Source organism: Phalangium opilio, unplaced genomic scaffold, assembly GCF_054372755.1.
Source record: "Phalangium opilio isolate 3A_F unplaced genomic scaffold, DU_Popi_V2 ptg000075l_1, whole genome shotgun sequence".
In the NCBI taxonomy this organism is placed as follows: domain Eukaryota; kingdom Metazoa; phylum Arthropoda; class Arachnida; order Opiliones; family Phalangiidae; genus Phalangium; species Phalangium opilio.
The window spans coordinates 746,916-763,570 of record NW_028324184.1 but is presented as its reverse complement, the minus strand read 5'-3'; the positions used below and the strand labels follow the sequence as shown (position 1 = coordinate 763,570).

Here is a 16,655-nt window from a genome sequence, read left to right as displayed (position 1 = left end):
TCTTGCTTTTGAGTGACATCTTAATCCAATGTAAATGAGATGTTTTTCTTATCGCGTATATTTTTCACTTTAAACATATAGATTTTCTATCATTTCATTTTACCATCCCTTTAAATGTAGGGTATCATATCCTAGTTAATAATAATTAATTACAAATTAACAAAAGCAATTTTTATTTTCTTTTATCATTTTTATATTAAAAACCTTATTATCCTTTAGGGGTTCCCTTTTAATTGCACTAGTAATTGAGGAATAAGAATCGCTGATACAATGGGATATTTTTATTCATTTAGAACCGTAATTAAACCCAAATTATTTATACGGAAAGACAAGGAATTCAAGCGTAATTCAATAGATAACTGGGGATCAAAACGATAGCTTTGTCGTTCACGCTTCAAGTAACACGGGTGGGATGAATCAGAGTGTCCCCCCCCCCTTCAAACGGTACCATTATCTTTCTGTTCAATCCCACTATCAATCATAAACGATTCCCCTCGGTTTATTCACTGTGAACTAAAATAGTCCAGCGTCAAAGTAACTCGTAAGCATTGTAGAAAGTAGAACACGTAGCGTTAGTTAACTGAAAATATTGGAGACGTAATTCAACGTTAGACAGGCTTACTTGTCACTGGGTTTTTCCATATCGTCTATTATATTTTATCAGAAGTATATAACTAACTCGAAGTTGAAGTACAATTGTTTTGTTCAAAATTTATTTGGTAATACCAGAAGTGAGATGAGACTAGAAGTGAAGGGCTCTAGCATTGATAGTAGATCCTGGCACTAGTGAACAAATCTGAGGATTTTATGCCGCTTCCCACGCGCCTACACCAAGGAACATGGAGATAGGGAAGTTTGGTCAGTATAGGAATCTCTCTTCACGAAATGTAGCAGGTCACATGACTTATATTCGGCGTTAGTTTGAACTGCGCAGGAACCCGGTAGTGCCGCCTATCCTCAGCACGATGCGCGAGAAAAGTGCGGCGCATGCGCACATGCACATCCACGCCGAAAACGGGATTTTTGGGCGACCTTAGTTATAGCGTTACACGAAACTTCCCTATCTCCATCTTCCTTGCCTACACTACTGAGAAAAAAATTGGTCGAGTTCCAAAAACATTTCCTACCCACTTCCCCTCAACCTAAAGCCGCGAAACACGGACGCGGGTGCTGGAATCTAGTTCGGCCGTCTACCACCGCGAGCGTCTCACGTTTTGGATGGAAAATTCAGAAACCGCCACTAGAGGGCCAACCGTTCGTGTGTTATCAAGAATATTCACTTTCGCCGAGTGAAGAATTTGGTTAGCTCAGTACTTCTGGTCTCATCTCACTTCTGGTAATACGCAGACTGAAAAGCTTGTAATTCGATTCAGTGATCATTCAGTTTCAAACCCGAGATAGGAAATTTAAATAACACAGCTATAAAGCCCTGAATTTCAAGTATTTACTTCAGTTACAATCAACTTCTGGTATTGCAGATACACTTCCCGCGGTTTCGAAATAAATGGTTCTCTGTCAGCTTCTTCATAAGCGTGACGTCATCAAACGGTCATTGTTTCACGTTGATTGGTCATCGTTAAAGGGAGGCCCTCGAAATAGAAATGAACATCCAATTGTCTATATATCGTGTAGCATTCAGCTGTTACCGTGACTAACTCAATTTGGGACGGTATATTGGGGAATTCTTCAATAATAACCGACTTTTACACAGATACTAATTTAGGCCTAACAAGGGACCGGGCTAGGGTTCAAACGACTCCCGAATAGATAGATTAGTCAGATATCTGATAAATTTTACGAGTATTTAATTGAATTTTTAGGAAGAACATACGAAACAACATTAACATGGCCTAAATTGAGATTTGATAATTTCCAGAATATTCATTTCTGACGTAATTAATTACGACATTGAAATAAATCTAGATATGAGTCATATATATTTCACACTTGCAGCTGACAGTCTCTTCATAAAACTCTTTGACAATAACACGGCGCAAAAAATAACGTGGAGACTTAACAGTGAATTCTTTCCCATTAGAAACCCGAGAATTTCATTGCCATGCATGCCTATGTCAAAGTTGTTTTGAAATTTAAATCACGCAGTGACGAATCAAAAACAATTTTTTATATTAAAATTTAGTCGCCACTCAATTCCAAAGTAAAATGTTTCGCGCGCTTTTTGGAATGGAATGGACTGGATATAAGATGAACAGCTGTGGACGCTGCAGTCCTACGGATGAATTTTAGACGCCAAAAGATCACGCCGTGCACTCTACTATATCACATCTGCCCTCTCGTCATCCCTAAAAGCGTGGTTTAAAGCAGCAAAAAGTATCGGTTGCGTTGTACTCTTTTAACTCTTCCATGTATATATGAAATTTCCCGCCTTTTTCAGGACGTATCGGACACACCCGCGTGCCAAAGCTTTCCCGCGCTTTTTACTATCCCCCTCTCTCTCTATTAAATTTATTATTACGATCCTATATCATTCCCTCTTTTTCCCACATTGTTTATTAATCCCCCTCCCAACGCGAGAGCCGGAACCACGTGGATATAGTTTTGGCGGGAAAATAAGTTTTCCCGCGTTTTAGTTTGTTTTCATCCTGAATATTATAGGAATACCGCTTGTGTTGTATCACGAGACGTTTTTCAGAGAGATGAAAGATACACGGTAGATAAAATTAAGCTGGAGGAACATGATTATGTCGAAATATCTTGGTTGTAACCTACGTATTTTTAGAATAAAGCCATCTATTCAATAGGAAACGGGAGTCAAAATTCATGTCTTCATCTATTATTTCTCAATCGATAAGTCTATGAATTATTAATATTTCTGGTCTAAACATCTGACGGCGGTTTTTTGCTTTTATATTAAACGTTGTTTCCTCGTTCTAGGTGCAAAAACATCTAGGCCAAAATAAACACCTGGATTAAGAGTTGTTAATATTCTTTTTTTTTTCTTTTTCACTGTTTCTCTATAGTCGATTGTATTTGTCATTTAATAGTTATTAATTTATGCAATTTTCGTATCCGTGTTGGCAACAACCAACACTACCATTTGTTAATTTTTGATTCGGACTGCTAGTTAGATAAGAGGCCCTCCCGTGCAGGATATAATAAAAGTTGGGAGGAAAGAACCAAAGTGACAACCAAAGTTTTGACACGAGAAATTACAGAAATTGAACGGTTTCATCGACGCCAAAGATCCCAATTAAAGCTAGGAGATTGCGCGTATTAAAGATACGTCTACGTATTCTTAGTAAGGTGAATCGTTCCTTGGTAATACCAATACATCAAAAAGTGAAGCAACCTTTAAAAAAAACATTCTGGAGATCGGAATAAAAATCTGTTGGCTAAAAAAAAAATCCGACGTAATAAAAAACAGGGGGATACTTTCCAGATGCCAAACACAAAAAAAGTAATTCTAGTATTTCTACATTTACATCTTTGCTCAGATAGTAAACACGGGGACGGTTTAGGACCATTTCGTTCTCGTTCAAGTTTCAAGGGACCTTACCAAAGAAGAACCAGCGACCAGCCCGCCCACACATAAATTCACGAGTTAGCTAGGCTGCGGCGAGCATCTTGGGTTGGGTTGGGTCCCCAAGGGCCAAGTGACTAGTCGTCATATGATCCAAAAGCGAATTTCGCTGGTTCCCCTTCAAGAAACTCAAGAAAGACGTTGAAAAAAATGAGAAAGTTGTAATAGGAGTAGTTGGTTTGGAGTTCTAGGTTGGAGTCAGTGCTGTGTACGTAGATACACATTTCGAAAAGGCAGAAAGGCAGGCATATTACCCAAGAAGGCTCACCGCGAGAGATGATGCGATCTCGAATCTGTTTTTATACGCCTGGACATGGGCCGTTTCTTAAACACGAAAAACACGCTAGCTTGACTTTTGGACATATCTTAGGGTTCTTCTCTAAAGGGAAAGTGAAACGGCGTTCCATTATGAAAAATGACGTAACGGTAAGATTTGAAAGAATGAAAACTACAGATCAGTTGATTCAAGCAAATCTATACTCTCAATTAAATCGGCTGTATCAAACAATTTCTTCCTTCATTTCATCCATCGACTTAAGAGCCTCGCATTCTGTCTGTTATTATATGCCTCTGATAGGGGTATTTTTGTATTTCAGTATCCCTTTGGGTAGAAACCAACCATGGTCTTATTAAAAAAACAGGTGCTTAAAAACGAAAAAAGGGAGGCCATTCAAAGATGTCTCGTCTTTTGGCGGGCACCCTAAAGTCTAGTTAATTCGACGTATTTGATAACGCGAGTATTTTTTTATTTTTTTCGCCCATATTCTTTGAAAGAAGAAATTATTACGGCCCACGATAAAGTCTCATAAGATAATGAACAGACGTTGGTTGCTGCTTGGGTAGAGACGAAATTATTTCTTTCTTTCAAGTGTCATTTAGAACGTATTTCGAAATAGATAAACTGCTCCGGACGAAGGATAATTTTTATTTCGAGTCAGGCACGTTGCTCAAAGCGTGTGTGGTGTTTGGTTATCTGATACGATACGATGCGGCGTTTGATCATAAGTGAAAATAAAATAAAGAATAGTGCAGGCCTATTTGAAATAAAAATTTCATTACCCCTTGGAAATTTAGTTGATTACGTCGGCTTTGATAAGGGATATAGCATTTGTCAAAATTCCTTAAAATTCGACGAAATTTAATAAATAATTTTGTTTAAAAACAACTTTCACGTTGTTGTCTACTACCGTCAGAAATTTTGTACCTTCTCTAATTAACCTTTGACCTTTGGGCGGGTACTTTACGACGCTCAGGAAATGGGTGACGTCAATAATACAAGCTCCTCCTCCCACGTCTCTAAATATCATCGCGGTGGTACCTACATTCCCCAAGTAGCTATCCACGTGGTCCTGTTCAAGGGCATCTCAAATTTTTGTAAATTTTATGATTAATAGAGATGTTTACGTTATAAAAATACGTGTCGGTTCTACACGCCAAACTCTTATTTCCTACCATCATATCTAGTTCAGTTTAGTTCACGAATATTGTGACCGCGACTCACTGACACCCCAACAATTTACCTCATTCTCAAATACCGTAAAAAAAGTATCCGACATCTTAGAGGAGTATTTAAAATTGATAAAAAAAAAGTTATCCTGGTATAGCGTAACCATAAAAACAAAGCAAACAAAATTTAAATTAATGGTTTCTTTCACAAGTCTTTCAAAGTCATAATCCGTAGGTGGAATATTTTCCTTGGCGAAGTTCCATGACACGTTCTTCCCGCCGTCTTTAAAGGAAACTAGAACCACCTTTTTAATTTTATTTTATTATTTGGATGTGTAATTATTTTAAAAACGTTTTATCTTTATTTTTCCTGGTGTGTACAATGATCTTAGCCCTTTATTTATTTCACAACAACGTCAGTAAATACGCTATAAAACCACGAAAACCGCTTTAGTTAATAACTAGTTCCACACACACCGTAATTTAATTCGTTTAAAGTTAGTAAACAATACTAAGGTCGAAATTTTGCAGGGACACGTTACTCTTAATAGTATGCACGTGCTAAGAAGGACCTTTTTCAGAATCGGCTGCCATCTTGAAAAATGGCGGAAAGGAAGGTTTAAATACGAAATAACTCCTATGATTTTTAACAGATTACACTATAGGTTATTATATTTGGTTCGCTATATCCCATAGACAAGGGGAATTAAGTTAAATTACTTCTATAAAAATTAATAAAGTTTAATAATAATATCCATCATATTTTTGCGAAAGATATTGAATGACAGGAAATATTAAAATGTAAAGTTTAAAGAAATTATATTAAAAATGGGGAAAAATCAGTTCATATTTCAACAATACGGACATCCGCTTTTTTGTGAAAGAAGGAAATTTTTAATATAAAATTAATCATAACCACGTAGGAAAAATAAAAATTAAAAAAAAATCATACGAAATCTAAAAATAATTGCGCAAGACTTTATAATGATACGCAATGTAGTAATTTGCTTAATCTTTTCATAAGTTCTTGGTTGGTGCATGGACAACTCATTTCAAGAATTTTCCAAGACTAGGCCTAGTATTTCAGCTCCTTTCGTTTCTCTATGACAGTATAAACCAGTATGAACCCGTCTAACTAACTTATGGTGCGCTTAAATTTTACTTTAAATTTACATATCAAACTTTAAACAAGCGAATCGTGTATTCACCCACGTCGTCGCTTTCCAATAAATTGAAAACTGTTTTTTCAAGACCCTTTCAACTTCTTAAGTATGACTCGAGTGACGAGATAGGACAAAAGTATGACGAAAAATAAGAATAAACATATCGTACGATTTGACGTAACTGTAACATTTTTTTTTCTATTTGCGTTAATTTTATTTTATCAGGTTATAAAGAGGGCGTGAGTGTTGATTAAAAGTTATGGTATCGTACAACGACTTCAAATTAATATTTAGATATAAGTTATTTTTGCTGACACCGAAATATGTTTATCGCAATTTTTACTTTTTTTGTTTTTTTTTTGCGTTTAGATGATAACATTTTAAACTTAAGCTGACATATTTAAATTGGGTTTACCCTAAGTATCTCGATCATGGAATAATTTTGGGTATAAAACTATTTTGAAATTTTCAAATGTTGCCATATCCATATCATGAACACTTTGATCAATACTTGACTATATACAGAAGTTCAAACAAACAAAGGTCTTAAAATCATTTACAAAGCTAAGCTATTGTTTTCCCGAATTAGAATTCGAATCAACTTAATCCCAGTCGAGGGTGAGAGTATGGGGTAAATACTCCTGTAAGCCAAGTTTCTGGCCGACAAATCGGAGAACATGTCCTTTAAACGCTATTCACAACCGAATCATACCATTTTTTAAGGATGAAAACCTTTAACTACGTAGTAGCGACTAATAAATGCGTTTTCTATATTAAATCAGTCAATACGTTGCCCATAAATCGTAAATCAATTCTTTTACAGACAATCTCTCTCATTTTAGAGGTCTGCGTTTCACAATCCCTTTAAATCAATCATTCCTTCCCATAAAAGAAAAAGAAAATAATAATTTTAATAGAAAATACATGAAATATACGAAATGTTACCGCAGTATCCGTTAATCATGACTTTTTGATATCGATGCAGTATTTCTTCCATAGACTTACAATATCTTTTATTTTTTTGGCCAAAGACTAAAATTATGGGGCCCCGACTATAGATTATTTTCTAAGGAATAGCACGTAGAGTATTAAGAAAAAAAAAATAAACTGGACTTTGTCGGGTAAGATTAAAAAGCGAGAGGCCCTTCTTTCTTATGCCGTTAACTTTTACTATCAAGAGTAAATCAAAGAGGAGTAAAAGACCACCGACTCTCATTCGCATTTTTACCCCCCAAGCGTTAGGTACGCGGAAAGTCAGTGTTTAGACAATGATAAACACGACTCTAAGGCGCAGAACAACGCGTGACCACACTCTCCAGAGTAGTAATGGAGGCGCAAACTCCCGGTTGATTAACTCTTGTCGGTATACTAGTAGTGGGGCACGAGGAAAAGAAGAAGGTACAGTATATATCTAGACAGAGAAGCAGACGAACCATCATTCTATCACGAAAAACACCGTCGTACCATCACTATATGCCCAGACAAAAATATATATATTTTTTTTTTATTATGTTTCATCGAATGTCGAATTGCCAGGGCTATAATCATTTATCTCTTCCATATTTTTCTCAATGATAGCGCAATACGCAACTAGAAGAAGTTTCAATAACAATGCTATATATTTTAATGCCAAAAAAAAATGAGTCGTTCCGATGACTAAAGCTATAGGAATGATGGAAACACCGCATTTATTCTTTACTCGAGTATTAATATGCACGAGCCGAAGATAGGGGTTAAAACATAAAATAATCTATGTAAATAAAACCATTTGAATGGTACTTCTAGAGGCTTATTTTAGGTTAGTTTTGGTTAGGCTTAATACTGTCTCGTAGCCACAACTTGTTGTAGCGTAATTTCAGTTAATAGTCAAGTTTAAATTTCTCAAAAACGTTTACGATTTAAGCCTAATTTCAATTATTAAAAAAAAAAAAAATGGACACGTGATTTCTCTCGCACCACATGTTTTCGCGCATTTTCTTAAATGGTTAATCTATTCAAGGATACTCTTTCTTCAATACATCATGATTATCATAATAAAACCTAGATATTTATATACATGCATAAAAATAGCAGTGCCATGAAACGGAATCTTAATTTTACGGGGGTTCTGTACCCCATTAGTATCTCATTCAAGCAATATACACGAATTTTCAATTGCTATTATATCAAAATGATGAAAAAAAGGGGGTTGGGGGTGAAGGGGGTTTCACCTTGAATTCGTTCCAAGAATATTTTTCAGTTGTTAAGTTAGCGAGATAGAGAGTGAGTGGTCTCTGCTCCGTAATGATTCTATTCATTTTCGAAGAAAGACTACCAATTAAAAAAGAAACCGAAAATGGATACTTGTTTTTACTTTTGTTTCTTTTAAGGAAACGTTTTCGTGATGCAACAACTCTTAAATGACTTGAATTTTTTTTCTTCTCTTTATTATTACTACGGATTAATAGCGTGACATTATACGCTAATAGAACTGTCCCATTTCGACAAAATGTTCTCTCTTAAGGACGATGTAATATTAGCAAGGGTTACGCGTCAATTAAAATTGATGATGGATATATTTTTAGATGTTTGTATTTATGAGAATGTTTTGTCTTTATCAATACTAATATAAAGAGGTAATTTTTTGGGGCTAATCTCTGGAACGTCTGAACCTTCTCAGTAATTAAAAGTTACAATAAATTATTTTAATAAAAATAAGTTTTTAATTAAAAATATCAATATATATAAATCAAGTTGGTCGTAAGGCCATTAGCTACAATGGATACTCCATATTCCCTACAATCGTCATTCGACCAATCATTCATTTAAATTTTTCTACCTACAAAACATACAGGGTGTTTTCGAAAAGTCCATCAATAATGAAAGGGCGTATTTATTGGGCCATTTTGAGTCGAAAATGTTCTATGACATTTTGCCGTCCGACCCACGGTTTTCGAGTTATGATTTGAATATTTTAGGGATGACCCCTTCATTAAATTAGCGCTGTCTTTCAATTTCTTAATTAAATTTAAGGGGGTCATCCGTAAATTACTCCAATCATAACTTGAAAACAGTGGCCCGGACGGAAAAATGTCATAGAACATTTTCGACTCAAAATGACCCAATAAATACGCCCTTTCATTATTGATGGACCTTTCACAAACACCCTGTATAGCAGAATTAAACATTGCGAAATTTCAGTATTCATTCCAAGTTACTTAACCAACTCCCCTCACCGAAAAGACTGACGCACTCTTCTCCCTTAGTTTCGTTACGTATAAAACTAGTTCTTTTAATCCAGCTTTATTTTTTTACCCCTCATTTACCATTAGAGTGGTGAATTTAATTCAGTAGGGGTCCAACAGCGCTCAACCACGGTCTCTCTCTACCTAAGCCTAAATTCAAAAGACGCGCAAGAAGAGAGCCAAAACACGAGATGCCTACGGATAAGGAGGGGTTTAACATATTCCATATAAAAGCCGCATAGATTCGGATAAAATTGTATAGGAAACATTGAAAATGTCCAATCCCTCAAAGAAACCAAGGAGAGATATAAAATAAAGCGGGAATGCAAGCAAGATTTCGTAATTTTCAAAAAGGCAAAGGCAATTTTTCTTAAAAAAAAAAAAATTCTGGGCGTCAGTTTTTTTATTAAAAAAAAACCCCCCAATAGCTCAGGAGGATTTTTCTAGTATTTTTATTATATACCTGAGGTCTATTTTTTAGGCATTTTTGTGCGTGCCTGGTTAGTGAGTAACGTTTTATCTTTAAAATGTAAAACTAAGATAGACCTTGTATAATATTCGCAAACTTTAAAGTATTAAAATTAATTACGGTTATTATCTTAGAAAATTCGGTAATTAATTATTTTTGGGCACTTGAAATTAGCAAAACAATTAGGCTTAGCAAAGAGATGCGCGGAGAAAATTAAAAACATAGACTATACCATAAATTACTGGAGCAAAGCAAACACACAGGCGCCTCTTAGGTAATTTCCTTCGCGCAAAATACGGCCGCTAGAGGCAGTGCGATTTATTTAGCCTCCTGAGTGTAGTTATAAATCAAATATTGAGATCAACATTCATTAACCAATATAATTTAGCATTAACTAATTATAATTTCCTCGAAATGTTTCTTCATTTTTTTAGATTAATAAAAACATTGAATACTTAAGTAATTAGTAGGATTTCCTGTTAACTGAATAAAAATAATGTAATAATAATAATCCATAATTGGTAGCGAGCGTTTGCCATTAAAAATACGGGAAAGTTTATGTCTAAAACCGGTATATTAGAAAATAGATTTTATAGAAACGAAGGTTTGCGAATTTCGTAGAAAATTAATGATATTTAATATTTTGGCATCTGCACTACCTTGGAGTAACGAAATAAGGACATGCCATTTTACGAGTAACGCTGCAAATATTGCGTGTAAAAGGGGCTAGAGAAAATTCCTACCCCCTGCCCGTTTCTTAACGGAATAATCTAAGCTTTTGTCTACGAAGGGATGTCCACACTAAGCCTTTTTGGCTTGTTTACAGGTGGGTCCCTTTACGGGAACGTGACGTCAATATTGGTAGTCTAAATTAAATGGCCTGAGCTGACGACTTCCAATATGGCCGCCAAAACCGAGGTAAGAGATACGAGGAGAAAGTTCGTAATAGCAGACTATATCAACTTCGCATTTTATTCCTCCAATGTGTGAAAACACTTCTTTAATCGTCGCTTGAAATCGAGATTTCTATTTTTCTATAACACCGAACGAACCGTAATGTGATTGCTGGTTGATATTATTGCTAGATCTTTTCGTTAATGAGAGTTTAGCACGAGACACTAGGTTTAATTCAGTGTGGTATGTATAATACTTAATTACTATTCTGACGTTAAACGACTGTAGGAACGGCGTCACCCAGACTGCTCAAAGACATTTTTCGCTCTCTCTATCGTATGATAATTATTAATTTTCATTAAAGAATAAGTCAAAGCATTAAATTAATTGAAATTAAAATGCTAGCCTGATCGGCGGAAATGACCGAATTTTTTTTAAAGTTTTTAACTGGTTTAAAGTTTGGGTTAAATATATAGAGGAAAAAAAGGGTTATAATTAGTAAATTTTTAATCTAGTTTTAATACTAATTAAGAATTTTTTTAGGAAATGCCATTTTAAGGCGTTAAATATTAAATTTGGACTTGAGAAATTTTTAAATCGAATAATCCTTTGTTACTCTCAGGACCCCAAAAAAATCAAGTTGTTATTGAACTTAAAATATTCATAAACAGCATGCTCAACTCAAAAGTCAAGTTTAAAAAAAAAACCGATAAATCAAAAGAAGTGCTTATAGCTGCAGTGATAAACAATCTTAACCACTTTCTATCCATAACTGGATATCGTAAGTGTGTGTAAATTGTATTTAACCCTGTTAACCCTTTCTTGCTTCAAAATTAACTCGAGTAATTTGAAAAACACAAGGTCTTAAGTTAGCCTCGGGCTATAGAGAGGTTTTAACTTATTTTTCTCGGTATCTAAACTTGATAATGGTGTTTTTCCATCCATATTTTTGCCGAGGCCGAGAAGTCTAAGCTAGGGATTTATAATAAGGCTTCTTCCTAGATAAAACCCCGCTTCTCGCTCCTCGCTCCTGAAAAGGGGAAGAGTATAATTACGGAATCCGTAATGTTGAAAAGAAAAGTGGATATTCCGCGGCCAGAAAAGGGGTGGATATGAAATTTTATCTTAAACGTCCGTTCACAAACTTCACGCTACCAATAATATAATAGCTTTTTGGGTAGACCCAGCAAGGATGTCCCATAAAATCTCGAGAATCTCGTATTTGACCATCTTGCTTTCTTCGGGAAAAACATCCGGTGGTATGTGACAACAAACATAAAGATTTCGGTGCAGGACTGGTAAAGATTTCGGTGCAGGACTGGTAACTAACCTTTGTTTCAACTTAACCCTTTATCAAGCAAACGACATTGTCAAACTTCTTGTTTTAAAACAACGAGGGCAAATCTAGCTTGGTCCATTTTGCTTCGTTCTATCATGGTGGTCCCAGTACACCCTTAGGAATAGTGGCGCGCCATATTGGTTTTCTGTCGCTCATGTGTGAAGGGTCCTTCATCCTTTCCTTGGTAGCGAGAAATACCAGAGATCCCCGAGGGCATAAAGGGGAATAAATTTACACAAAGCCATTGGAAAGCGGCGTAGTCATGCAGATATGGATGTGTATACATTCCCTCAGGGTAGAAAAGTTTCCATAAGTAACCGTGTATGTACGAAGGAAGGAATCGTATGGCAATGTGGAAATAAGGGAGGGTACGAAAGATTTATCTAAAGTACTAGAGAGTAAAGGAAATTTTCGGATTCATTCGAAGAAAGAAGCCAAAATATTTGAAATGGTCCATCTCATATGGAGAACTCAAAATGGTCAAAGTTTCAACATGGATGTGTTGGAATTTGTATGGGTTTTTATTCTCATTCTCGCTCAGGAACATTTGGGTAAAGACACTGGCTTACACGGGTCTGAAATTAGGCTTAGCAGTACATCAGTAACGGAATAACTTTCAAATTAGGCTTAGTAATGATAATGCCACCAAGTCGTCAAGAGTTTGAAATAGCTAAGCCTATTTACATTGATTGTTCCAGGCCTGGTAACGTCACCGATTCCTTCACAATCTTAATTTAAAATGTTGTTGTCACAACCAATAACAAGTCAAGCAACGTTGCGTGGACGGTGGTGACAGTTTTCACCGCGTAGATTTGTTTCTAGAAACCAAATTTCAAAATATTTAAATTGAGCCTACTAACACGCTGCTAAGCCTCGCAACGTCACTGCAAATCCTAACTGAAACCAACCTCAGAAGCCCAAGCTATAAAAAGTAACGAGGAGTGTCCGGCGTCCTTGAATTTCTATTTCTTTGAAAAGCGAATCGAGAGAGAGAGAGAAATCTCTGGAAAAGATTACAGTCTTGGTGGCGTTTTATCATCAAGCCAACGCGACGACAACCTAACCCGTTACTGCGGATACATTTAGAATTAACAGACGCGGTCCGCGTTAAAAATTAACGAGATACGTTGTCGCTGGATTTTCAAAAGAGAAAGTTTTCGTTTTGTCCCACTGACCCACTGTGCGGGGATTCTGTAGGAATGGTAACTATAAAAAGACGCGCTTTTCGGTAATGGGTCCCAAGCGAGAATATATTGACAAAGAAAATGGGAAAAATCTTTTCAAGCGTTTCCTAGAAAGAGTAGAACAGTTTTAGTGGTGGTTCTAAGGGGCAAGGGGCTTTCCAAGTATGGGGTGGTTACAGTCGGTGGCATAATGGCGTTTCATTTGAAAAGAACCAATTCCGCATCGCAACGATCAACCATGGGTTTCCGGAAGAACATAGCGAAACATTCATTCCCAAGAACGAAAGATACGATCTGTTTGCACGTTGGCCAATTCTAAAAATAACCTCTTTCTCTTTCTTCTTCTTTCGAATTTCCCCGGATGGAAGGAAGAAATCTGAAATATGTTTTCAGTTGCCCGTCACTACTTGTCCCGTTTTGGGATTTACCACGATTGTGATAAATGGTAAGTAACGTATGTTATTGAATGTCGTTTATGACCTTGAAATCCTAATTTTTTACACCCATCAAACATCTTGCTTCAAGAATAAAACTAAAACTGGAAGAAAAAAACCAGTAGGAAACCTTTAGTGTTAGAACAGTGCCGCGATATTCACCAATTTAACAAACAGTATAAATTTCTTCTTCTTCAACAAGACAATTTTATACTTTGAAGAATGGACGTCTTTATCCCATACGGTAAAAGAAAACAGTAATGTTTCCAATTATAATTGGAAATCAAATTTCAAGGTTGTAAACAATTTTCCACCTCGTTAACTTCGGGGTTTTTTTTACCCAAATCTTACAAAAAGGAGTTAACTCTTTTTCCCGTCGTTTCGTAACCAATTTTCGGTATCTTTCAAAACCTAATCTTTACGACGATCATAGGAAGTTTCCTAGAATCTTCTCTAGAGCATTCTGGAAAGTTGGAAGCTTGGCCATACGTTTATTTTTTAGGAAAAGGGAGCGGCTCTATACGATCGATCGGAGTGTATGTCCAGCTGGTCAATTATACGCGCAGGCCGATACAGTGTACAAAATTTTGGGAGTTCGGTTTTACGACCAGTTTCCGGCCCATTTCTCAGGTCCCATTTCCCCTTATTCCATACAACTAAAGCAAAAAAGAGAAGGGGTTTCCTATGACCACTGAATACCAATAATACCATACCGCCCTAGAATCAGTTCAGGTCGAGGGGCTGGCTAATCACTACCAAGGGTCCCTGTACGAGCGAAATGGCCTCCTGGTGTAAATGGTATCAATCCTCTTAGTTTGAAAACAACACATTGTTTATCAATTCACTCGCCCTTTAAAAAAAAACCAAACTTCATCCAACAGCCTAGAGCTTTTTAAGTAAGTACCCGTTGCTAGGCTACGGCACCTTTCCCTTAAACTTCACGCCAGTTTAAAACCCCAAACTTTGGGCAGCAGCAGTAAAGAAATGTCTGATTTTTTTATCACAAACCCTGGGGGTAAATCTCCTTGCAAAAAAAAAAAGTTAAAGGGGGTCCTCCTTTAAGAGCATATATTATCCCTACACCCCTCTAAAGGAGGCCATGCACGCACCATCGGGAAAAGGGATGGCAAGCAACTAACTATAAAAGGTCATGGGTCACCCCAGGGGCTTTTTATTCGCGATTCTAGCTTCGGAAATGGAAAAAAACAAGGGCGGGGGTTGGTTTTTTTTTTATTTTGCTATTCCAAGATGGCTTGTAACCCGGTAACCCCATCGCCATAGTTCGTTCACCCTATGGGTTTGCCAGGCCACGTCCTTGCTGCTTGCCTATTTGCCTCGAACCCTCAACCCCAAAAAACATCTTACCCTCCTAGCCAAGGCTTAAGTTTAAAAAGAAGGACCAGGGCCAGGGGTGAGTGTTGTTCACTGACTAAAGTAAAACTGTTTTTGACTATTTCGACAAGGGAAGATACGGTACGGTTATAGATGCCTTTGAGGTCGAAGCTTACTTAGAACAGAGCTCGAGGACCGAGTCAAAGTTGACTGGGAAAAGGTAATAAAGGTGTTTTTGTTGTTCATTGGTCGTTCGGGGCGATCATATTTTAACTTTTTATTATCTTATCCTCTAAATTTATTCCGATGTTTTCGGAATTTGGAACTAGAGGTTATTTGGTTCAGTTGATTAGGAGCTAGGACCATGGGTCCACAAAACTAGAGATAATCATTCATCTGGGAAAGTCTGAATGTGAGTGGTTGAGTGGATTGATACGGGGATGATGGGTTCTTAAAAGAATTAGGTGCCTTTGTTAATGAACTATATTAGAACACTGAGTAAATCTTCAACAGACTGGTATTGGGTAAAATAAACCTTGGCGAACTAATTGGTATTGAGAACATTGGACCAATACTGAGAACATTGGTTAAATTAAATTAAATTATGCCTTTAGGAACTCTGGACAAAATAAAGAAGGCGAGGGAAAATCCAGATCAGAGGACATTGGATAAAACCTTTTGGGTTTGTGCTAAGAACAATGCCTGAACTAACCATTCTGAGGAACAAAACGGTACTGAGAACCTTGGGCAAAATCAACTTTTTGAAGAACAAAGTTGTTCTGGGAAGAGTCAGTAAACTAAACCATTTGAAGAACAAATTTGTACCGAGAACAATGAATAAACTAATCCTTTTGATGAGCAAACTGGTACTGAGAAGATTGCGTAAGTAACGAACTGTCGCGTTGAACATTTGAGTATATATTTTCTTCGGCACAAAATAAAAGAACTTTATAATAGACTTAATTAGAGCTAAATGTACGAGGAAAGTTTTAGTGTTTCCTCAAAACGTTTTTAAAGATAACTTAAAACTATAAAATACATTCGATTGTAACTTTCCCACTAGTAAAATAAAAGAAGAAAAAGTAATTTAAAAAGAATAAAATTCCACCCAAAAAAAAACAACTTATATTTCAACAGATAAGCGGATGCGGGTTTATAGGTAGGGAAACGCATTCTTCCTTTTCCAAGAAGATACGCAGGGGAGTAAAAGTTAAGAGCCTGAAGGAAGAAGGTAGGAGAGAGAAAAGCCACCAAACCAATCTTCTGAAGCAGAAAGACCCATTGACACTGTTACGCAACCAACTTTACTACGGCTAAATAAGAAGATAAGAACGCCAGAAACATTAGGTTGAAGTAATCTTATACCTATCTACGTGTGTTATACCTGGTTTGATAATTACATAGAAATCTACTTCACGTTAAACACTAAACTCGTACAGTTTGGTTTATTAAGCCTGGAAAAAAAGGTACGGGATTCTATAATTAATTGCAGAAGTGAGATGAGACTAGAAGTACTGAGCTAACCAAATTCTTCACTCGGCGAAAGTGAATATTCTTGATAACACGCACCAACGGTTGGCCCTCTAGTGGCGGTTTCAGAATTTCCCCTCCAAAACGTGAGACGCTCGC

At 36.5% G+C, this 16,655-nt stretch overlaps 1 protein-coding gene and 1 long non-coding RNA gene across 8 annotated transcripts in view; one reads left to right on the top strand and one right to left on the bottom strand.

Moving 5' to 3' along the window:
• LOC149658613 (uncharacterized) overlaps positions 1-16,655 on the top strand; it is a 123,535-nt gene that overhangs the window by 53,394 nt on the left and 53,486 nt on the right. Inside the window, exons 2-6 of one of the 6 annotated variants that reach the window (XR_016369865.1) lie at positions 10,670-11,843; positions 11,919-11,996; positions 12,096-15,246; positions 15,356-15,577; positions 15,641-16,128. This is a non-coding gene — a long non-coding RNA (uncharacterized LOC149658613). Of the gene's footprint in view, positions 1-10,669; positions 11,997-12,095; positions 15,247-15,355; positions 15,578-15,640; positions 16,493-16,655 lie in introns of those variants that run through there. The other 5 variants (XR_016369864.1, XR_016369862.1, XR_016369863.1 and 2 more) reach the window with 5 other exon arrangements.
• Positions 1-16,655, bottom strand: part of LOC149658615 (uncharacterized) — a 75,017-nt gene that overhangs the window by 36,895 nt on the left and 21,467 nt on the right. The window lies entirely within an intron of this gene.